The sequence below is a fragment of the Balearica regulorum genome, chromosome 6 (genome assembly GCF_011004875.1).
Source record: "Balearica regulorum gibbericeps isolate bBalReg1 chromosome 6, bBalReg1.pri, whole genome shotgun sequence".
In the NCBI taxonomy this organism is placed as follows: Eukaryota; Metazoa; Chordata; class Aves; order Gruiformes; family Gruidae; genus Balearica; species Balearica regulorum.
Window position 1 is genome coordinate 36634487 of NC_046189.1, and position 25219 is coordinate 36659705.

The window sequence follows — 25219 nt, forward strand, 5'->3', positions numbered from 1 at the left end:
TAAACTTAGGATTACAGAGTTATTTGAAAAGATGTATGATTTTACTCTTACCAAGCAGACTCTATACCAGGCAGGGCAAAGCAGTAGTCTGATAACATAAAAAGGGAAAGGATGTAAATTAGACAAAACTGGTAGCAGAAAATGAGATGATAAGAAAACAAGAAGTGCCAGCTGATGGAGATGAGGGAAACAATGCTGCCCTCATCTTGAGTTCCTGAAGGTGGGACTTGGAAAGGGACTCCAGTGCGAAGTGGGCTTCCCTTTGCTGGTGGAAGAGCCGATGTCACTGTACGTGGTGAGGCTCTGTGCCAGCAGGCTCCCCGCTGGGTATGGTCAGCAGAGCAATTGCTAGAGGATACTCAAGCTGCTTAGGCTAGACTGACAGCCTGAGCTTGACAGCTCTGTAGGTTTAACCATAAAGATGAATTTAAGTATAGAAAATCCCTGTGAAATGCAAGGCTCAAATGGAAAGCTTAGCTAAACAAAATGCTCCACCAGAAAAAATAATTATCAGTGAAAACCAAGAAAAATCTTCTTTTTATGTGTGTAAGTTTTGAAAAGATTTCATTAAAACTGATAATTTCACATAAAAACACACACAGGTGAAATTAAAATGTAAAATTTCAATTGGCCCAAGGAGTTGAGTCAAGTAGACGAAGACAGAGATGTTTTTAATTACCAACAAAAGGTCCTTTATTAGTCTCTGACTTATATATTGATTTTCTCTGATTAATTTATATATGTGAGGTCCATGGACTACTTATAATGCAAGTTTTTGTAGGCATTGTCTGCTATAAATACTTAATTTCTCTCTCATCTTTCAAGGACAGGTTTCTTTGTTTTAAACTAAATTTCTTTTCATTCTAGAAAAGATCTCATCTAGTCACAACTTCAGTCTGCAATGAATGTATTTAGTGAACTAATTTATTCCTTTTTCGGAATTATAATTACTCATTTTTTATAGAAACTGTTTCATGCAAGAACCGATTTAACTTTCACTGCTTATAGTGTGAGACTATAAAGACGCTTGTATGAATCTTACAGTAATATCTTTACAGAAGACAGAAATGAGGATATAAAAATCTGAAATACAGTTCACTTAGATTGCAGTTTAGTAGAAGTGCGTGACACTTTATCAGTTGTATAAGTCCTTCTGACTAAATTATGTTACAATGATGATGCTATTAATCATGCCTACAGTATTCTCCCCATCATAAGAGATATCTCATATATACTCAGGCTCTACTAAAGAAAAATACCACATGCTCATTTATCCTCTATTAAAGAAAAATAATGGAAGCAAGGTAATTACTAGTAACAGTGATGTAAAAACCAAAACATGAACATATGCCAAAAACAATTGGGAAAAAATGAACAGTAAATTGTATCAGTAAAACTGTTCTGTTTTTCTGCAATAAAGCAAACTATAAAACGTCTCCATAAAGCTGTTAATGTAATGTAAATCAAGGCCTCCAGAACCAAGGTCATGCAAAAAAATGGAACTTTCTTAAGCCAGGGAATCAAAGTGAGGAAAAAAAATTCATTTTATATGGTATATACTACCCTATGTATTAAATAATGGTGGCCAAGATGAAGTGAGAAAGGATATAAAACGGCATACTGGACATGAATGGGACAGAGCACTCATCAGTATGCAAAAAAAAAAAAAAAAAAGTATGTTTAGAGGAAGGATAATTTAAAGGTTATTTCAACAAAAGCATATTAACTGCACAGACTTCAATATCAGCTTCAGCATTACAATCCACCCTAAATATTAATGCAGAGAGCAAATAGCTACTATTTCTTTCCCCTCTATGGCATGTGATGCTGGAACACAGAGAGTTTAGAAGACTCATTTAAAATGAGTTACTAAGCCCGCTCTGAAAGAAAAATATTTATTGTTGCTTATTGACTTTCTTTTGGAGGAAGGGTAGTTCTGCTGCATTGCAAAGAACAACCTTTAATGTGATATTTTACATCTAAGTCCCCATAGCTATCAATAAACCTTCATTTATCATAGAACTCTGACTTTAACTGCAGTGATTCCAAACACCTCTACACAAAAATTGAAATTGCCATGGCATTGCTTCCGGAAGCCAGGACATGTGCTCTGAATAGATCTGTACGCACAGCTAAGGGTATTCCCTCAGCCCCTACACAGTACAGACATCACTGCAAAATGCTGACATCCCACCTGGTGTGCTGAAGGATGCTCCAGCTCTGATGGCCAGGGATGGATGTGGAGGTGCCAAAGTGATGCCCCTGCAGCGGGACGGGTGAAGTCACGGGACTGGATTCAGACCCACACCTGAGCTCTCAGGACAGCAGCCTTGGCCACACAGCAAAAGCCCCCAGAACTTTCCTGTGGATGTTTTTCTGCCTTGTTGACTCAGAGGCCAAAACCAGAGCGAGAAGCAGATGGACTCTGCTCGTGGCTCTTGGGAGCTGCTGGCTCTGGACTTCTCAGCTCCTGGCACTTTCTCTGTGCAGGTGCCCTTTACACGGGCTTCCTAAAGGACCCCAAGGTCCTGCCCTTAATTGTGTGAATTTATTGCCTATGGAAAGCATTAGAGCAACACACTCTGTGCCTGAACCCCTCTCGGTGTAAGCTGGTGCAAGCTGGAGGTGGGAAGCTGTACAAGCCTGCTTCCTCCTGCTTTGCTGGACACTTTCCTCCCCTTCCAGGTACCACTCCTTACACTGCTTTAGACTCTGGTAGGGGCTGAAAGAGTGGGGGCAAACACATCTTGGCGACTCTTTTACTAACTTAGATCACTGCAGAATTTGTTCATATTTAACATATTTATTATATGTTAACATATCATATGCTCAACACGCTTAGAAACGGGCACCGTTGTTACAGGCAGCTAAGTAGAAACCAAATGAAAGCCTCACTGGTTTATAACCAATTTATATTCCTTCAGCATTTTCTTAAAATCACCTGTGAACTGAACCCCTTTTTCATTGATTTAAACTGTTCGAGCAGAAGAAATGTTCGTCATGTGTCTATAGTTTCTGTCAATGCACAGCAGTGTTTTTATACATTGTTGCACAGAGCAGCTAAAATTATTTCAGTAAACAAAATTATTTAATTTTCCCATATATCATCATTACATTAGGCTGAAAGCTCAACATGTTTTTCAAAGCAAAAGAAATGCCAAGAATGACGCACAGAGGCTTCATATTCCAAACCTGCAATTGTCAAAGGGAACATAATTTTTTGGCTTTTACACAATTTATCCTGCTGCACATATTTAAACTTCAATGCCTGATAACTGCTTCTGTGTATGTGCTGAAATACTTGCATGCGGAAGCTAAATATGCACAGGAAGAAATGCATCATTAGCTTCTGCATGCACATTACTGAAAATTGGAACAAAACGCCCTAAGGAAAGGATCTCATGAATTTACAGTTGAAATGGTCAAAGACCAATGGCTAAAGCATGCCATTTAACCATTCCACAATATGTTCTGCTTGTTGTTTGCTTTCGGCTTTTTTATATGGACTCCAACATATGTGTGCGTGCATGCATCTTCTGGGCAGAATGTGAATTAGATCAGATAAAATATATATCAGCTCAACAGGGTGCCCCAAAACGCTCACCAACCAACCCATCCATTGCTGCATTTGCCATCTTAAGCAAATTCAATTTCTTTCTTTGTGATAAAATAAGCCAGTTCGGAGTAGATAGCATCTCACAATAATGAGTCCCAAAGCTGTAATTTAACACAAACCTAGCAATTCTATTACACAACACATCCAGTTCATTAAAAACAACAAGCCAGCTTGTATATGATCTGTATCACCACAAATCAAATATCAGCAAACTAAGCTGCTGGGAAATGCATGGTCCAGTTGAAAAAAAAAAAAAAAATTAAGCAATGTAATCACCTCAGAAGACAGCTAATTTAGATTAAATGTTCAGATTAAATTATGTTTAAGAGCCATTAATACTGAGATAACCCATCCTCATCCGGTAAACTTAAAAAGATCTTAACTCTACCCAATATAAATTACAGCATATTCATAGTAAATATAGTCATATTTAATGTATTATTCAAAATATCTTTGAGTTTATTCAGCCAAATGGCTCATAGTATCAGAGGTCTGGTTAACAAGTATTAGTTTATTTACTAGAAATCTGCGCGAAAGACAACAGAAATCCATTCACAAGATATAAGTGAAATAATTTGGACTCAGTCCTTCATTTCATGAGCTGCTAGACACCTGGAAACTCTCATTATCTTTAATGAGAAGCTTCCAAACCTTTTCAAAATATGAATACTGGGCACAATGGGACCCCAGCTGATGCACCTCAGCATTTTAGCATTCACACCACTACAGTGCTACTAGCTGTGTTGCATTATACTTGCTTCACTTTGTTTAATGGAAAGAATCTATCAGGTTTAATGCTAATGAAATATTTTTTAAATTCCGCTAGGGTCAATAAAAGGCAAGAGATGTGGCCAATACATACCGTTCAAGTGGTCAATTCTAGTTTTAAAGCAACAAAACGTGTAACTCTTTCTTACAGGTTTACCGTTTTAATTGCTCTCTTAATCTAATTTTACATCTAATAGACTGTTCAGAATGCTTTGAAAATAGTATACATATTACGCAGCAATTTGGTTACTGCCTTACCATCCACCTACTGAATCACTCACAATACATTTACTGCCACAGCATCGGAATATTCACAGGACAAGAGCTGGGGAACAGGGTGGTGTTGTGGGGTCAGTTGAGATCCCATTTTGGGATTCCCATAAACCACACTGACCACAGCAGAAACACATCTGGAAGTGCAAAATGAGGCAGGGAATGTCGCTGCAACCCCAAAGAGGCTCTGTGCCTCCATAATGCACAAGTGAAAAATGATTTCTGGCTGTTAGGATTTGCAGTTTATATGGCCATTCCCCTATCTCCTACAAAGAAAAAGCAATAGCTGGGTTATTTGGTTTTTCACATATAGGAAAAACAGGTTCCCATTCGGTTGTCTAAATGCTACAGGCTGTATCTTTTCACGGGACCAGGACATCACAAAGAGTGGAAAGCATGATTAGTACAAATCACAGCCACTGACGGAAAAGGCCAAATCTACCCAGCAATGCATCTTGGTCGCAATTGCACCGTCAAGCAAAAGGACTTTTCTTGCCATAATCAAGGCTATGTTACACCGGCTTGACAGGGGAGTGAAGGGGACTGTATTATAATCTCCACAACAAACTGCTGACACACCAAACAGGGCACAGCCATGCTTAATACAAACTTAGTCCATCCCTATAAGAAAATCTACTTTAAATTGCCTTATCATGCTTCTGTAATGGCTGAAGAGGCATCAGTGCTCCCACTGGGCAGACATGGACATCAGGATATCCATAAGAATCCGGCTACCTGGTGTGACTTTTGCAGTTGTGTGCCTCGATGTTTTGAGAGCAGAGCAGGCCAGAGTCATGTGCCTTGCTCACAGTAGTGGTTACTGATACACAGCTGGGAGAAAAAAGCTGAGCACTATTTTCAGTGTTTCTTGGGGTCACTGTCTTGGGATTTGCCTCTTTATTATATAATAGATTTGGGAGAGTCCTCAGAGAGTCTTGGGTGGGCATATGGGTTCTACGGACGCTTGAATGCAACATTCATTTCTATACAAATAACGGCAGCACTAGCCGAAAGGCAGTATGTTAATTAACATCTAAGTGATTTGGAGGAAACATAGTACTACAACTTCGGCAAAGCCTGAGAAATGTCTCTGCCATGACACTGCCTCCAGAGACTTCCCGGCCTCGGAAGGCAAGAAGCAGCAACTCACTTTGCATGAAGAAGAGGAGTGAGAGGTACCATGCACCTTCCTCCACACAGAAATCTGGCTCACCCTCACTGCAAGAAGGATAATACGAGTCTATGAGGAAGGCTTAGGGGGTGTCCCCTACCTCCTGGCACACAAATCCCACCAAACGAGACCGTAAGAGCTATCAAAGTCCTGGGAGACTTAGTCGAGTGATTTCCAAGTAGCTAAAGTTTAGCCACCCTGCCGTAGATATTATGAAATCAGTAACAGTTCATCACACAATTTCTATAGAGAGATCCATAGTATTCCTAAAACTGAGATCACTAGGCAAGAGGTGACTTTAAAGATTTGTTGTCTTTTCATGAAAAATTCTGAAGATTAGGTTCATACTCATCTGCACACAATAATTGACCCAGAAGAGAGGTTGCATTAAGAGAAAAATTGTTTGATGAAGGTGAAACTTAAGACATATCTTTTTAAGATACTCTCCCTCAGTTCTGGGACCCTTAATGCACTGACTGGCTATGTCCTGGCTCAGAAGTGACCATGGCACAGAAAGATGTATTTTTTTTAGGTGTACAACTTGTCCTATCCGGGCTTTAACAATTGTTTCTAGGTGTTAAAAGTCTAACGATACATAAAACATATAGAGGAACAATTATGGCATGGACTAAAGATAGCTAGAGAATGAAAATGTTGAGTGTTTCTTCCTATATAAATTTGGAAAAAAATATGAGAGAAATGAAAATTCTAAAATTTCATTTTGCAACCATCAAACCCTCACTATGTTTCAGTGTTTCCAAATGTTTTCAAGAGCCTTCAAAGCCTCTAAAACCCCAGCAGTGAACCAGAAATGTGAGGCTTCCCAAAATACTCCAGGGTCAGGGAACATGTTAGTCCTGGGTCAGTCCCCAGTGCCCCAGGAAGAGAAATTTCCTCCAATGATGCCAAGAAGCCAGGAAGCCTGCGTGTGCTGCCAGTCCAACAGGGAGGATGGGTTGGGAGCAGTCTCTGTTACATTTTCAGCCTGGATGTTTTAATTTTATGGCAAGTGAATTTTCTCCTGGAAAATTACTGTGATGGCAAGTTCCTAGACCTCAGTCCTGCTCTTACCTGAAACGCTTCCTTGAACAGGATGGACAGTCAGTAAAATCCTGGAGGCTTGGATCACTCAGGCTGATAAGGACACGTTCTGCAGCAATGGATGGGCTTCCATGGACTGGAAAAGATCACAAAATGCATTGAAATACGTCAGCTACCAGGCACCAAAGAAACACGGACACCTTCCCCTTTAGGAGTGTGTGGGGTGCCAGTGTAGCTACAAAATCAGGTTTCAAAGATGTGAACAGTGTTTAACAGCCACCGCCTGCTGGCTCATGTATGATCTGCACAAGGCTTCACACAACGTCGCCCCTTGCAGAACTGCTGACTGGATACAGAGATGTTCAGTTTGCAGCAAGGGAGCTTGTGGATGAATATCTTATTATCACAAATACATACATAATTCAGCAGTTTACTTGGTTTTGACTGGGGTTCCAAGCCTGGCACATTACACAAAACCTGGCTTGGGCCAAAACAATTACAGATTTCCAAGTAAGCTTCCAGTTGCTGGAGGGGGGAAGAGAAGGGTGACAAAAACCTGTTCAAAATAAATGGACTTCTAGTGCCAATGGACATTGCTTGTCTCTAAACAGTGGTTAAGAGGAGCTAAACAGAGGTGCTGATCTATACATCATAAACACAGTACATACACTTTTCCATATATTGCTTGGTTAGAAAAGTTTTGCAGTGTCGTTTCTGATTCACAAAGGACTTCTGTTTAGCAAATCTTCAGATCAGCAAGCGGTAATTTTGCAAGGTTTCAGCATCATTGCATCTATCAGCTGTTATAACAAACCCAAAGAAATCTTGGAACTTGGCTAATCTTTTTAACCACTTATTTCAGAAGTTTAACTGTAATTTTTACTCCTTAATTGTAAAGATCTTCCTATTAACTATGAAGCATTCCAGCCTAACACAGTCCATATCTTGAACACCACCACTTTAGCTTACTTTGACATAGACATGTATTATACGGTGCCAATACCATGTATCATACCAGTCACTATTAGCTATGGCAATTGGTAGTTTTAAGTTTCCTGCCAAAGGGACAAAGTGAGAAAATTTTGTGTAGACATTGGTTTCAGGTGTTATGTTTCAGTGACTTATAAAAAATATAACTGTGATTTGCAGAGATACCAGTTATGCTGCTCTGTGCTTACTTTTTTTTTTTTTTCTGGAAAACAGTAAGTCATGGCTCCTTTGGCAAAGCTACAAAATGAGGGGACCAAGAACTACATAGTTGTTTTGGAAATGTGTATTTGCCTTACCTGAGAGAGAACACAGAAGCAAGTCAAGCCTTTAGATACAAAACATACCACATACCACTCTCAACAGAAGTTGACAGCACTATTCCTTCAGCATAGTAAATTATGCTGGAAATGAAATGAGAAATTACTAGTTTTCCAGATTCTATACATTGAGAAGTGATATACAGGATGAAATATCACTTCTCAGGTAAAGCAGCAGCCCTCGCCTCCAACTCTATACTACAACAGTCACCAATGAAATATAATTGCTGGCAAGAGAGAAGTAAAAAATGAAGCAGTGGATTAAGCATGGAACTGCCAGTAGTCAGGCAGACAGGGAACCAAAGGCAAGCAGTCTTTTCATGTGGATTAGCTTGTTTCTTTCTGCTAACTTACCACAATTAATTCTATATATATTAACAACTTGAAATATAAAATAAAGAGAAGGCAAATCATTTTGGTAAGCTACTGCTATTGACTTTAATTGGAGCAATGCATGTAGTATGAATATCAGGCTCAGACACTCTAATTCAAGTAAACATTAAGTTCCTCATATTCATGACGCTTTTAAGACCTTTTTTTTAATAACTTCTGTTTCTGAATAAGGTTGGGGCTTTAGAACACAACACTCAATTATTTTATATTATGACCATGAATTCCCAGCATATGCTTAGTTCTGTTTCCTGAGGAACTTTTTTCAAGACACCAACAACTTAGAAATTCTGGTAGATGCCTGTGGCTGAAGGCAGATGATGTTGCTGTGATGCAATGGACAGCTTAGACTCATGCCAACGTGCAGCTGCAGCCTGGTTCAGCGAGGGAGGTGTGTGAGGCAGCAGCAGAGCATCCGGGCCAGCTTTTGCCCTCCTTGCCCATGCGGGGCTGCAATTTCCACTTTAAGTGTGCAGACGCTTGAGGCTGATAGGACAATTCCAGAAGTGGTTTAAAATGGTAAAAGCAAACGATGTCTGTCTGTACAGCCCTCCTCCACCAACCAGCTCAGTGAATCTTGTACGTCTAGATTCTGATCACCTTAACTGTGCCGTAGAGGATTTCCCATGCTGTACACATCTCCTCAGCTACAAAATGCTCTAAGAGTACATGGAAAAGCATTTCTCACGTACAGAAGCACTTTCTTTTTTCCTTTCATTTTTTTCTACATGTTTTGCTTTCAGACCTAGCTCTCCAGCTTCTGCTTGATCTTTGCTATGACTTGATTCACCATGTAGCTGAAAAATAAGACTACATATGCAGCTGGGTTTGGCCCTAGATCCTAGCCTTTGTGAGTCTCTGGAGCCCCAGGCAGGAGCTGACATTGCTCAGAACAAACCTATAGATTCTAAACTCATGGAAATTAAAAATCCTGTTCTTGAATGCAATTTTTAGATCCCATCTCTGAAAACCAAATGCCAGCTAAAAACCTGGCCCAAACACAAAGACTAGACAGCACTATCCATCTCAAGTCACCTCTTGGCATCTCAGACTGCCCCGTACAATTAGCAAGTCAGTTATTCTGCACCACGTAGGTGGTCTGTGATGGTTTGGGATAGGCCTCATTGGAAGGCAATGATTTGTAATTAATTTTTTTTATTCAGAAATATTTTTAGCCCATCTTTTACCTGAAAGTTTACATATTAAACCCAATTAAAAATGCACACACATTGTGCTTTAAAAATGAAACTCAGTATCAGTCACTCTCCTTTTATCTCTTCAGTGCAGTGTTACTGCTAGAGAGAGAAGTAATTAATGAAGAGAATCAAAAAGTTTCCAAAGTGTTTCCTCTTCACAATATAATCATGATTATATTAATGTAGTGTTTTTATTAAATGAAAATGAAGCCAACCTAGGCCTGTAAACGTTACTTCACAGGCAAAGAAACCCTTATTAGCATTCCCTAGCTGCTGCTGCAATTCTTTCAGAGAAGTTTTATTGCTGCAATATATATTCTCTGCTTGCTACTAGATTTCTGTCTTGTTTATGGAATTTAAATGGTGTATTAGACTAAATTCTTCACTTTGCCTCTTTCCAGAAACAGAGATCCTAGACAGATGAGTTGATGAAAAGAAAACCAAATAGAAATAAAACCCCAAACACTTTCAAATTAGAATTCGGTAAACAGCCACGTCTGTAACAGATATCAAATTCTCTGCTGACCTCTGCTGAAGCTGTTGTGGGAGCAAGAGCAAGGAAAACATGGTCAGGCAGCTGCAAAAGCCACACGTTACCCTGCGTCCCAAACTCTGAGCTTTTTAGCTGTGGGGATGAAGCACCAGAACTGGAGGTCTGCAAACTTCAGAGTACTTTCCTGAGGGGTGATCCCCGAGTCTTAATTACACCCAGGGCTGGAGGCTGTGGCCTGCATTCCCTCCAGCCACCACCCCCAATGACTGGTCCCCGACACTGAGGGAAAGGGACACGGTGGCAGCTACTGCCTGCTGCAAGAAGGAGGAATGGGTGCATTGGATGAACTTGCTGTCTTGGGAGATGGAGGCAGGGGGAAGGTGATGGCTTTTGCAGCACCTGCTTGTTATCTTCAGTAATGAGCAGGGTTCCTGCTGAACTCATCATCTGGAGGGTAGGAAATCCCTGTCCTTCACATTGCTTTGTCCTGGGGAGGCAGTAAGGACTCTGAAGAGCTAATGCCATGATATCGGCCTCATTTCTTAGGAAGTCAAAAAGCAGTTTTGTTTCCATAGCTGTGTGTTACAGCAACAAGAGACAGCACAAACATACCAGGTCTTAAAGCTAACAAATGCAACAGGTTCAAACTTCCTTCGAAGAGTAGAATCACTGACTACCTATCCTTAGTGTCCTCCAAAGGCAGTGTAACTTCACACAAACTCCAAGGTCATACATGAAATAGGGGGAATAATATTTAGAAGATGAGGAAAAATCAGCTCTGGCACGCAGAGTAAGACTACATCTCTATGAATAAAAATCCACACTGTAAGGAGCATGTTAACCCCATACCAACCCCTAAAACTGACAATATGCAGGAGGTGAGCAACCCTTCCTCCTCCCTCCCTTGTCTGCTGGCTCCCAGTGCAGGGGCTGGTGCACCCCCAGCGAACCTCTCCCCTTCCAGCCCAGCTCTCGTACTCCACACCCTAATGAAGCTGAGATCTCAAATGGTTTCGATGTATGGAGTAGGTAAAAGGCAGGACCTAACTCTGCTGCTGCTCTTTCCAATCAAGAAGTCCTTCTAATGGAAAAGGGTCCTCAGTGCAGGCCCAGCAGTGCATGGATTCCATGAGTAAAATCCATGTCAAGGGGATTCAGTCCATCTGGTCTGAAATGTCGTTCCTCTCTCAGACAATTTATTCCCACTAAGCAAACAATTCTGAAAGGCATGTAGTGACTCCTAAGGTGCCACAGGAAGAAATTAGGTAGATACTTTTATCAAATGGAGCCTTCTCCCACGTCCTACATTTCAGGAGGCATGGGGGCAGGGAGTGCCTGCCTTTCCCTAGGGTTTCTCTCCATCTGGTTAGACAGTTTATGCAAATAAAGTCACGCTGTGGCCTTCCCCTTGTCCAAATGGGAGCAGACAGCTTCTTTCCCCACAGCGTTTTGGACCCCAGGGCTTACGTTTAAAGCCAGAATAACTCCACTGAGTTCAGTGGAGTTACACTAACATTAAAATGGAGGAGCCAGAATCTTTGAATCCTTAGCACTCCAGCCTTGGTAGTGTTATTTTATTTATTCAGCTCGTCTTTCCAGAAAACATCCAATTTAGATAATAGCTAGTGGGAGAAGCAATCCCCTTTAGGGATCAGCAGTGGTTGTTATATGATTTCTTAACAACTATTTTCTCAGCAGCAAACAAGTCTGCTACTGAAACAGTACTTTTGTAGTATGTGAGAGTACAGCTTCCAGAACTACTTAGGTCTATTAGAGCTGAGAAAAAACCCAAAAGATTCATAAAGCAAGATTAAATCATTCATAACAAATGCATTTGGCCAAATTCATTTGGCCTCTTTTTCTCTTGGTTAGATTGTGCTTTTTGACCACAAAAAGGCTGGGAGACACAGTGCACCGACCTAGCCTCAATCCAAAAATGGGGCTGAGAAAAACTTTTGATATAATAATTTACTGCTGGTTCCATTGGACTGCTTGGCATGATGAGGCTGCAGCATTGTTTGTAGGTAGTATGGATGGTGGCACACAGGTCCTAGCAATCCTTAGGCTTCTGCCTGCCGATGGCACTGCCCTGCACAACACAACTCAGTGTATGGATGCCAACCTGTATTTTTACAATTAGAACAGTTTTATAATTTCTTCTTTCTCTAAGATTTGTTTTGACTGTACCATTTTCATAAAAAACCTCAATTAACATAACATCACTACGTTCCTCAAAAATAGCTAGAATTTTCAAATTTTTCAGATTTTCAAATTAAACCCAAAAGAAATACTTTTATGTTATTTTCCAAGACTTAAATCTAAATGTAGAGGGCATATCTAGGTCCTTATCTGACATCTGAATATGTACATAAACATCCTCAAATTTCAAGCAAATATGTTTTGCAGTTCCAATAGTGAGGAAAAAAGTCCAAACATTTTAGGGCCACTGGAAATGGTTAATAAAATCAATCAATGCAATTAAATCTGATTGAATTCTTCAGCCTGCTGATATTACATGTATACACGTGGATGAGAGTCAGAGAGGAATCTTCTTGCTCTTCATCACTTAGTGGTGACAAACTGCCCTGCCTACAGGACTGCTGTGGTGGCAGTTGTATGGGGCGATTGAGGGTTATATATCTCCACACAATAGCTAACGATTCAGCAGGTGTTTAACAGTTCTTCTGATGATACACAAAAAGCCAAATGAATTTAACCAGTCTCCTTTAATTATATGAATTTTCCAATAAAAATCAGAAAAGGAATCAAACTAAACCTCTCAATAACATTTATTAGAAACTCTGGCATTTCTCATTAGCTACTTTGTCATTAATACATGTCTCTCTTTCGGTGGGCCTAAATTGAAGCTTACTTTTTGACAGCAGTCAGGAAAGCTAAGAAATATGCAAGGAACACATCTGTAGACCAAGTTATCCAGCTGCACGAGGTCAGTTTTGAGGGTCTGCCTGGATCCTCTCCCTGTAGAGATCCAACACTTCTCCAGAACTTCATCTGAAGACCAGCTTTGGCTTCTGCCCACATTTCAGGCCACAATAGAAACATCTCAGACAAAGAAATAATGTTTCCTGGTTTTGACTTGGCATTTGAACAAGAACCTTCAGTTTGGAGGCTGCCAAGTGCAGATAATAAATCTATTTCCCAAATTTATTAGTTCTGTTTGTTGTATACAGTATCGATACCCTTCCTTTTTTAGGATTCTGTTTTAAATCACTGTCAAATACTTCCTAAGAGTCTTCATTGTATTTTACCTTCTGATTGCCCAAGCAAAACAATTTCCTACTGACAGCTAATAAAATATCAACCAGCCTTCCCTGCTTGTACTGGTGTTGTGTATCACGATACTCGACGCAGTTGCTCAGGACAGCAGGCAATGATACGCTGTAGTTGACAGCAAGGGGAGCGCGTTCCTCTGTGTACCACAGTCATCCCTACACTGATGAATACAGAAAGTAACTTTTGCAGATTACTCTCAGCCCTCCATAGCTGTTCAGCTCTGGCAGATCTTTCAGAGCAAAGGGAATTCACCTTTTACAGGCTATTTATTCACTTTCTTGTCCTAAACTTATACTATCATTCCTTATTCTAAATAGTGGAGTAGCCCATACAGAGTAGGACACATTGTGCTAGACAGTACAACAAATTTTAATATAGAGATGGCTGTTCTCCCAAAGAGCTTATAGTTCAGAAGAAAGAAGCTATTTTTAACAGAAAATAAACTGACATTGTTCAGAAAAGATGTTATATTCAATGGATGGGGTTTTCTCTTGCCTTTTTTTTTTTTAAATTTTTAAAATTTTTTTTAAAATTTGCCATTTATGGACTGAGCTCCATGTACATAAGCCCAGCTCTCTGAAGGCCTGTGGAGGAGATTGAGGCAGCTATACCTGCATTACTTTTAGTTCCTGCAGATTTACCTGATCCAGACTGTTAAATAGTGGCTGTAGCTCCTGAATCAATTGATTGTGTCTCCCATCCTACAGCATGCAGCTGACTTTTACTCCAGTGTCAAATAGGCCAAGGTACGAATGGGTATATACCAGTGATTAAGGCATTAGACTGGGCTATCAGATCTCTCAAGCCTCATATGATTTTAGTTTACCCATCTGTAAAATGGAAATAATAGCACTGTTGCAGATGTTGCAGAAATAGGAGGCAATCAACTACTCTTGTAATCCTATTACTCTTGTAATAGGGAGGCCACATCATTATCTTGGCCAAGAATAAGGTATCTATCTTGCTCCGAGGATATTTATGCCTACATGAGCACAAACTATAAACTGGAAGAAATGCTTTGAGTTTGCAAAATGTTAATTAGGTCACAGGAGGGAAATCATAAGGGTAAAAACCAACACCGATGTAACTACCCGACTCCTGCAATTAACTCCTCTCTTCAGAAGGAAGGGTAGTACTTAGCAGTAACCCAGCTCACATGCACTAACTTTCTAAAAAGCTCTAAAAGGAAACCAATAACTATGGGATAAAAAGAAAAAATTCTCACAATAAGAAATTGATTTCCTCTGGAGAATTAGTCAGCAAAATAAAAATGAAATAGATAAATTAAAAGATGCTTATAAAAACTACCAAAAAAACCTGCAAGCACACACACAGCAAAGCCACCATTCAGAACCTAGACAAGCCGGAGGAGTATGCCAACAGGAACCTTATGAAATTCAACAACGACAAATGCAAATAATCTCCAGAAACAAAACAGGCTGGGGACCAGCACTGCAGAAAAGGACCCAGGGGTCTTGGTCAGCAGTTGGATCCAGCCCTGAGCAGAGTGGTCTGACCCCAGAGCTGATCCCACTTTAAGCAGGAGTTTGGACTGGAGGTTTCTATGTATTCATACAGTCTCCTTCGCCTGGCACAATACCATCCTACCAATAAACACTGGAAGATACTATCTTGGGGAATGATACAGAGCCTGCTGATAATTCAAACCATCGCATTAACTATATGTGCAATACACTTAGGGTACCTTATACCTTCAAGTACACATTAACTCATGCACATCTACAGTACCATGAGAGCAATGACGATTTTACAAAGGCCTTTGCACTCACAGGGATACTATTAACAATCTTATCAAAATCCTTGGCACTAACACAGCCCAACCTTACTGACATCTTACCTTGTCTCCTAGTAGCAAAACCTCCTAAGACAGACTTGCATTAGTCCTTGTACCTTCTTTGAAAAGCTTTAAAAAGAACTACAAGAAATTTGTGCAGATTTTGAAGTTTTCAAATTATTGGAATAGTAGCAGCAGGCAGCTGGTTTTGAGCAATGGCCAACACAGGGGGTCATAGTTATTCTCAGGGACTTTGGGATAAAATTGACTTTAGGAAAAAATTGCAGAAGTAGTTATCATTTTAGTACTTTTCTTAGTGGGAAAGGTTGAGATAATGTAAAGAAAGGGCAGGTTTGTTGTTATTCAAGGGACAGAATCTTTTTTTCTCTCAAATCTGTGCAATAGTTGTCACAATCACACTTTTAATAAGAGGGGCCTAGACCATCACAGAAGTCACCATTAAGCACTGAGCAACTATACCTTGTTCAGTTGTAGCATCAGATACACACAAATATCAAATGCTATTTGCATGATAGCCTTCATTAGCAAAGGTTAGTTACACCTCTTGCACTTCAAAGGTTCTTGGCTCTTATCTATAATTATGCGCTAGCTTGCCCAGCTGCACAGGGAAATTGCACTGATAAAATCTTTAGAACTCACGTAGACCTGCGAGAGCAGGTTTGATTTAAATTACGCAGATACCACTGACTCTACCTCAGGAACCCTGGGATCAGAATTTGCTGTCTATTATTAACAATAAAAGGATTCAGCATGGATTTGTCACGGAATGTGAAGCAGGGCAAATTGTGCCTCTTGGGATGTGATCTCTGAGTAACAGATTTACTCCAACATATTATCTGAATAAAGGCCTCATATGAAACCCACTGAAGTCAACAGAAAGATGCTCAGAGGACCAGACTGGCAGATACAGAATTAGACCCCTACATACTGCATTAGCTCTCCTAGGGTTGCACCTTTTCTGGAGCACAGCTACCAAGCAAGAGATTTGCAGAGGTTAGAAATCGCTAAGTCAAGAGAGATCCTGAGGCTTTGGGGCTGGAATGGGGAAATGGAAGAAGCCCAAGGACTAGAGAGGTATCATCTCACTCATCAGCCTGAGGGATCCTAAAAATAGGTAGCAATGAGACTCATAAGTCACAGCCAGTTATCCATACAACAACTCCTAGTAGCTACTAGTACATACAACTAGTCATAGATAGTTGTAGTAAGGAAGATGATGGGTTGAGTGAGTTGCATGTGGCTGTAGTTTGAGCAGGCAGGAGATAGGTGAGTCAAGATGATAAGGATATCACTTGCTTCCTGGGAGGGAGAATCCCCCTGAAGCTGGGATTGTTTGGAGGGCAAAGATCAAGCTCTCCTTCACCTTTACTGGACAAGGCTCTGGTGAAGGAACTGGGGCACCTGGGAAGAATATCAAAATGCTTCTCCAACTTCTGTGACCACCACCTGCCATGCCATCTGCCGCTGCCAGTGCCACCTGGGCAAATCACCGCTTGGATGGAGAACCAGGGACAGCAACCAAGGGAAGGGCAGACATGACATCCCATCAGCCTGAAGCCACAATGGCCTCTAGAAATTGCAGGCAGAACTGTTCCCGCTCTGACCAGGTGTACCGCAACCATCAAACACACTGCAGTCACCAGAGATGAGTGGGTGACATTTGACAGCCCTGACACATGTTATATCTCTGTGCATAATTGTATTTTTCATATGCCAGGTGAGATGGCATGAGTTCAGATATTGACTTTGATTCTGTGGCTATTAAAAAAAATACATTTTCACATATTTCATATAACTGTCTGCATTTTGAGAATACTTTTAATTTAACATGAAATACTACAGATGGAAGTTCTCTGAACCGGTTTGCTTATCTACACTCCTTGTTCACTTACATCAAAGACTTCACCAATTTCAGTGCTAACTATGATAAAAATATATTTTAACCACAAACAACTGTTAAACACCTGTATTTTCAAATAAGCTTAGATTACATTTCAAAATCACTATAATGAATACACTGTCCAATATTGTGACATGTATAAAACCAACTTGTCATCTCAAAGGGAAATTGATATGCCATATGACCTTGATATGGACACAATCTGTTTGATTTTGCAGAAGCACAAAATGGAATTATACTGCTTGGTAACTTCCTAGCGTGGTTTTTGAGGCTAGAAAACGGCTGTTTGCTTTGCAGCAGCAAAGTCAAACCTCAGATTTAGCAGTTTAGCTGTGGCTAAATGCTTGTGCTGTTTGTACGTATGGAGCAGGTGAGATAGATAGTAAGTTTGACCACAAAATTGCTTTTAACCACCTCTGCAACATCACTTCAAGATACTGCTTTGCTTTACAGAACACGCAGCTTGGATGAATAGCAATAGTGTAGCTTGGTTACCATGTATATTGTCAAGTTGCAGTGAAGTACAGTACCTTAAACTTGTACAGGAGGGAAGAGTCTCTGACATGGCTCTTTAAAGCTCAAGGAACTTGAGCTCACAGGAGAAATATCCTCCAAAGCCCAAGAATCTCTTGTTTCCAGGCGACTCATTCAAAGTGACATGCTTTCTGCTGTATTACAATTTATGGGCTAACAGAGGAAGAAAAAAATACTTTAGTTCCATGTGTGTCAAGGGATCTGATTCGTAAACAGGAACCATAAACAGTAAGCTGCTGCAGAACATAAAATACAAATTGTCTAAATGTTGTAAGTGGTGCTGGTGAAAGGTCAAATTTTTAGATGAAGAAAAATTTCGGACACTAACGTCAGTAAGAGCCAGACTCCTCTTGACAATATCAAAATATTATTGATAAAAAAGAGTAACTTACAGTTACACAATAGTTACTGTGGCTTTTTGAACAGGGCTGTGTTATAATCCCTCCCCGAAAAACAGCCAGAGCCTTTTGGTTTCCTACAGGCCCAACACTTGTAGACTTGCCAGGTTACCACATGGGAAACCAGTTCAGGGAACCTAAAACTGAAAAGGAACCAAGCCAAATGCCATATGGACAAACCACCAGTTCAAATGCTTTTACAAGTCTCGGTGTCCCTTTGGAAGTCTGGGTTGAGTGAATTCTTCCTCCTGATCAAATACTGTGTCAGACATCTACAAGGTCAAGCCTTGGGAGAACTTCTCAAGTTAGAGGAAGTCTTTGACCTCAATTCATTTATTTTTTAGCACAACAAGTTCAGTGATTACCAGAATTACATCAGACATACTCAGCTATTAAATGTTTGCAATACAGTAGCCTCAGGGGAAGCTAGGAAAAGGTAAATAACATAGAGATGTGATGCGATGAAACACAGCTGTCTACAAGAGCAGAAGCATGGTGACTTACACAGCTTGATACCAAGAGGTGCTTCTGGGCATCCTTCCAAAAAACAGTATTAATTAGCAAGTATATCTAGGCCCCGATTTCACAGTCCTCCAGTAATATTCAGACTCGCAAGAGATTGCAGCAACCTTGGCAGCTATTACGTAGGATTCACACTTCACGACAAAAGCGCTCTGTCGTGCTTCCCACCTGAAAGGAATAGCACACTACAAGAACTTTCTTCTTCTGTCTCATTTCATTAGTTTTGACTTCCAGCGATCACCCCCACAAGGCTTCAACATGCGCTGAACAACAGCTGCGTGGACTCTCCAACCAGTTCTGAGTGATACATATCTGGCAGAGGGTCCAGATTAGAAGGCATCACATGTATTGAAGCTTCTGTATTAATAGTAATTTAATAATAAACTGATAGTAATTTAATCTCACTGGCCATTTTCTCTCTTTTTTATCTTATTAAACAGATCAAGTAGTGTATATATTGAAAATGCTCTGTTCCATTGTGGTTTCTTTATAAATATGTTTCTATTTCAGTGAGATTACAGAGCACATAAAATTTTCATATAACTGAAATGAGCTGTGTAGGGTAAAAGTAAATGCCAGCAGGCATCTAAATATTGTAGCATCTGTTATATTTTACACTCTGTGATCACAAATCTTATAAAGCTTCACTGCATTTTAGCGGTATTCTTCACAAACTATTGAAGATTGATGGCTAGTGTAATTGCCATATCTGATATGCTATCATTTTTAATATACTGAACTACTGCAACTGCCCCTTTCTTTGTACTATCAACCTATGTCTATTTTATGTTCCCATAAAGAGCATACTGTACCAGTAGCCAGTTACATTACTATCAACTAATATTTTTACACATTGTAGTGTTATCTTAATTTTCACTGCAATACATTGTTATATGTAAGTACGGACAATACATGATAGTATGCAGCAAGATAAAACATGACCTTTCCTTTTATAAACAGCTAATTCTACGTATTTCAAAGATATTATATTTTTTTTCTCTTTCTTGTTGGTTATTATCTGTACTTTCAAGATAAGACTGGGTCAAAATGGGTAAGACTGATGAAAACGGGCTTCTGAATTTCATACACATTTGCACATTAGATTATCCAGAAAGGACAGCAGTACCTATGCATATGCAAATTGCTAACCAAATTGGAAGTTGCTAAAGTAAAACCCACAAACTGGAGTTAGGAGGAGATCAAGAATCCTAACAAAATACAGTTACATGCATAATGAATATCTATTTAGAAGCACAAACAACTATCTCACCACCTTTCCATCCATCCTGTTGACTAATGATGTGTAAGATTTGAAGAAGAAATTAGTCTTAAGGAGTAGCACTAGCACCTTGTTGATTGATTCAACAGGAAGCTCACCAAAGAGAAGCAGATAAAGTACATTTCCCTAGCTATTCAATTAGAGCTCTCATTTGTCATCCCCAGCCGGGCCCATTACTCCAAACTGCATTTCAAGTATGTACAACTGTCTTTTTGCTTTAATTTCTAAATAAATACAGCCTTTCTTCTAGTGGGGAGAGCACAGCGTCAGTCAGAACTGTCTGTTGACTTCACCACTAAGAGAAAGATTTTCATTTACAACAGCATCCAGTTTCCCAGTCAGTTAGGAGTTCTGACTCAGAGATATCAGAGGTTTAAACCAAGAAACATAATCTGCCCTTTCATTAGTTGTCTGCAGATACAGGATATAGTAACTTTGGTAAACACCTATAGTAATTTAAGCCAAAAGCTGGCAGTGGGAACTCACGTATGAACCCTTCTTCACACTAAAAGCACAGCTGGCTACAGCTGAATTCCCGGTGGAACTAGTGATTTCTCGGTTTGCAAGAACATGCTCACAGGGCTCTCCTGGGAGCAAAAATTTCTATAGATCATTTAAACTCACTCATCTTATTCTTAGAGCACTTGTAAATGTGTATTAGCACTTATGGGTATAATATATTCAGAGGAAAGGTGTCAGTCTTTGAGTAACAAGCCTACCTCTTTTGCATCTTTAATAAATGACTCCGTGAACAATATACAAAGCCACACATTTCTCATTAGCTGAAAAAATGAGAATGCTTCAGAACAGCTAAAGAAATATTAAAACACTGAACATCTGCAGAGATATGGTTTAATGAACAAAGACTATTGAAGGCACTCACTGTCCTAATTTCCACTAAGTTGACAGACAATGCCCCAAAACTGCCTTTCAGATCCAACATTAACGAATAAGCTAATCAGAGCAGAACAAACCATTTGTGTATGACTTTAAAATAAAGAATGGCAAGTATAGTTCTGCAACATATGTAGTGTTTTGTTTTTGTTTTTAAACAAGAGAATGATTTGTTTTGCTAAAAATGCACACACTTATGCTGAATAGTCTGTTCAGTATAAAAATGCCCAGATTTGTCTAAAATTACTGTACATTTTGTATGAGCTGCAATAAACTCCACAATTGTGAACTCTGGCCAAAATTCCTTTCAAAGCTCGTGAGATGTAGCTTGCCATAGCTCTGCCATTTGGCCATTGAATTTATTTTCTGTGGTGAACCTCAGTGCACCCATCAGTCTAGCATCAATAGGTGCCTTGCAAAAATGTCCTTTTAAAATGCTCCACAGTACCATTCAGTACATTTTCTGCAGTGGCTAAGCTTTACTCAACAGAAAAATTCTGTATCTGCCTACTGCATGACTCAGTAGAAATATTTTATTAGAAATAGCTGGTCATAATAGAGATATAAAAGAAAGGTGGTTTACTCTGAACTTATTTTTACTCAGAACTGAATTTGCAGCCATGACGTTTCATACCCCCTACAGCTTATAATTTGGAAAGTGGTCTGAAAATATGTTTGAGGAAATATTTTGAAGTCTGTCTTCTGCAGTCATTTGCTTGAATCCTTCCCATCTCTTTTAAAATGCCAGCTCCCTGGGACAAAGGCTGCCACCTTCTTATGGCATCTTGCACGATGGACCACAAGACCAGTGTTGGGACTAGTCATAGTGTGATTTGGGACTTCAATGATAGCATGATTTAGTACAAATCACACATCAACTATTTAAATGGAAATTATTCTAAATTATAATAATTACTGTAGTAATTATTTTTTACTAGGAGCCATCCATGAAAATATTTGCACAAGACTGCATTTAACATTTAGTAGATTCACCACAATTTTATCTAGGCAGTGAAATTATAGAAGACTAAAGATAATGAACTCAAAATTAGATCAATGGCAACTGAAACATATCCAAATACATTAAAATAGAGCCTGTTAAAAAAAAAAAAAAGTTACGGCACTGTTTTTTAAACACAGAGCTCAATCATGTAGCTCACACTATTTCTGAACTATTCCCAGGTAAGCAGGTTATAGGACTTTTAAACCAAAGACAGGACATACCCATTCTCCTCAATGATCTGGGCTTCCCAGATAGTTAACATACTGGGATCTTGAGGAATGATCATTTACCTCACACAGAAACTCTTTTTTATCATAGGAAACACAGTTCAAGCAGGGAGCTCTGCTCACAGAGGATAAAACCAGCATTAAGCACTGAATTAAATTAGAATGAATCTCTGAATTAGATGTGCAGAAATATTGCTGGGTTTTTTTATTTGTGTTTTTTGAGGGGTTTTTTCCGTATAATAATTCCCAAATCCATTTCACTGTGGAGCTGCAAAACCAGCTGTGCTGACCCAGGGTGGGGGCTGTATTTTTTGTCAGCAGTTCTGGTTTATGCAAAGGTCCCTGTGAAAATACTGCTCCAGACTAAAAAGGCCAAATTTGCACTAGAAGGAAAGATGCTGAAGTGAATGACTTCACCTCTGAGATGAATTTAAACAATGGTGCCCACCTGCTAATAGGTAGCTGAGAGGCCCAGAGGCACAAACACCATGGCTTATCTTATCAAGCTGAGGCATTTAGGGGAGAAATTGAAAGTTCATATTTGCATTGCTCACTCAGTTATAAGGTATGCAGAAATGCTGATCTTTGTACTGTTTGTTTTACGCAGAGGGTATAGGAACACACTAATGTTCCAGTGAAAAATGAATCAAATGTGCAGGTAAAAAGTTTATATTGTACAATTTATGGCCTGTCATTTGTTGTTGTTTGAATGGGTCAGACTAAGCCTGCTGATCTCTGAGAAGAGGGATGAAAAACATCCATCTGGCTGCTGAAGGATAACTCCTCACCCTGGAGGAAGGGAGCACTAAGAACTGAACGTGAACCATGAATTCCTGGGCTGCTCCTGAGTCAATGTGGGTACAGATACCATTAAACCATGCAGGTAGCATCTCAGTATGCCAGAGGCCTGAACCTGAGACAGGCACCTAGGAAAACTTAAGGTCTCAGGTCAAAGATTTAAATTCTCCCTCGTCTCTCTCCCCGCTTCGTCTCTTATATCATGGAACGAATAATTTTATTAAGTTTCTTCAGAGTGTAACAATGAGAATTAATGGAGTTACTGTTTGCAATGTGTTTTAACAACAGGAAGCAATGTGTGCTCCTGCAGTTATTGATAAGCCTCAAAATCTGTACAGACGGTGGACTCAGTGTCCCAAGAGCTAGGAGTGGATTTAAAAAGACATAGATCTTGTTAGAGTATACTGGGGAAACAAAGCAGAGTGCGTAAAGGTCTTGTGTGCACTGCCATGTCAAGAAGACTTTATTGACATGATCCCATCATTCTGTTGATAGATTCAGCAGCTGCAATATCTAATGCAAGACTAATAGAATTCTTCTTCATGTATCTGTCACCAATGATGTTCCATGATCTTGGTGGAAACTGAAGTAGGAAGAGCACTGAGAAATCATGTTAACAGAAGAAAAAAACTTGGAGAGAAAAAGTGGAGGGGGAGGTTCTTCTTCTCATAAGACACCAGGAGCAGCACTATGTTAATAGTCCCATTGGGAATGGAGTGCATCTGACCACTTGATGTCAGACTTGACCCACATTTCAGTCAGCTTCCATGGCAGCAGAAGCTCCAGATGAATTTGATACAAACATTACTACACTTGAAAGATATATCTTGAATGACATTTCTTTGGAACACAAGTTGTGGAAGGTCAAATATATGAAATAACATGAAAAGTGGTATTTAAATCTTGACCTGCTCAAAGAAGCTGAATAAATCTCCTCACGGCAAGAAACTCACATGGCACTCAAATCTTAATTATATTGAAATCCCTAGATCCAAACATGTCTTCAGGTTGCAGGGAAGCTTGCGAAGGTCACATCTTGGGCCTGCACCTAGCACAGCTCTCCAGAAATCAACCAGACAGAAATCTGGCATCTAGTAGTCCCTCAGCCTCTTAAAAATACAAAATACAGGTCCATTCTCAGCTCCAAAAACACCTACTGTCTTGATTAGTTAAAACTAAGGTATTTTATGACTCTTTGCAAGGCAGGACACTCTGAAGTTACGATCTTGCATTGCCTTCCAGATGCAGCTGTGCAGGCTGTACTGATCCCAGCCTCTCCAAAACTGCTCATGATTACCCCCCTGTCAGAGGTAATCACCTTCTGAGCTTCTTGCTTGAACACGCATGCCACGTTCAAGTGATGAGCATTCTTTCTGTTGTGGAAATACAGCTTAACAAAATGGAAGAAAACCACTCATCAGCTTCTAATTTGGGCAACATAAGCCAATTTCTCATTACAAATAGGTACATTTAAACACTTTGCAAAGCTTTACTGCCTTAATTTCAATCAAAGCAAGTGAATTAGCCAGCATTTAAACTGCTTAACTTAAACTAGATCAAGAAAATGCTCACCAACCGCTCACCTGATGGGTGGTGGTAAATAGCAGCAGAGGAAGCGGTGTGCCACCAGGCACCAGAAATGGTAAACAACAGAAGTTACTCCTAGAAGACATGTACCCACAACCTAAATCCCCAGCTCAAGAAAACATCAACCGATACTGCTTAACTTAACTCTGTGCTTAAAGTTGCACTGAGTTCAATGGCATGGAAGCATTTGCTAAAAATTACACTGAGGCTTAAATGTCTGTTGAAAGAACAAACTTAAAAATGTGCTGAAATACCTCCCTGAATGATGTCTAGGTCTTCACAGAGGCTTGGATATCAAGAAAATTAGAGTGGGTAATATGAAGAACTAAAATAATAGCACAGAAAGCTCAAAGCAGCAAGAAGAAAATGGACAACTGAGTGTAAATTTAAGCATCTCCAATTGGCTTCTAAAATCATTTATTCACAGTGTCACCAATCCAAGAAAACATTTATGCACTCAATTTATACATGAGCTTAGATTTCGGTGGCTTTAATGGGGTTTAAGCACTTAATTTTGCTGGTGTCAAGGTTTTAGTGATCTAAACCAATATGGCCCTTAAGATCAGGATTCTCCTTTTCTCAAACAAACAAGAAAGAAAAAAAGAAGAGAGAAAAACAGTGGCTGCTTCCTTCCTGCCACTACATGGGAATACATGATGATTTGTATATCCTGCAGCAGTGATGTTATCTTTATCAGAGCATTCAAACCACC

General features: G+C 39.7%; 1 long non-coding RNA gene across 1 annotated transcript in view; it reads right to left on the reverse strand.

The window, feature by feature from the left end:
- LOC142602390 (uncharacterized) overlaps positions 1 to 25219 on the reverse strand; it is a 115241-nt gene that overhangs the window by 38095 nt on the left and 51927 nt on the right. Inside the window, exon 4 of the long non-coding RNA XR_012836183.1 lies at positions 6900 to 7005. This is a non-coding gene — a long non-coding RNA (uncharacterized LOC142602390). The remainder of the gene's footprint in view (positions 1 to 6899; positions 7006 to 25219) is intronic.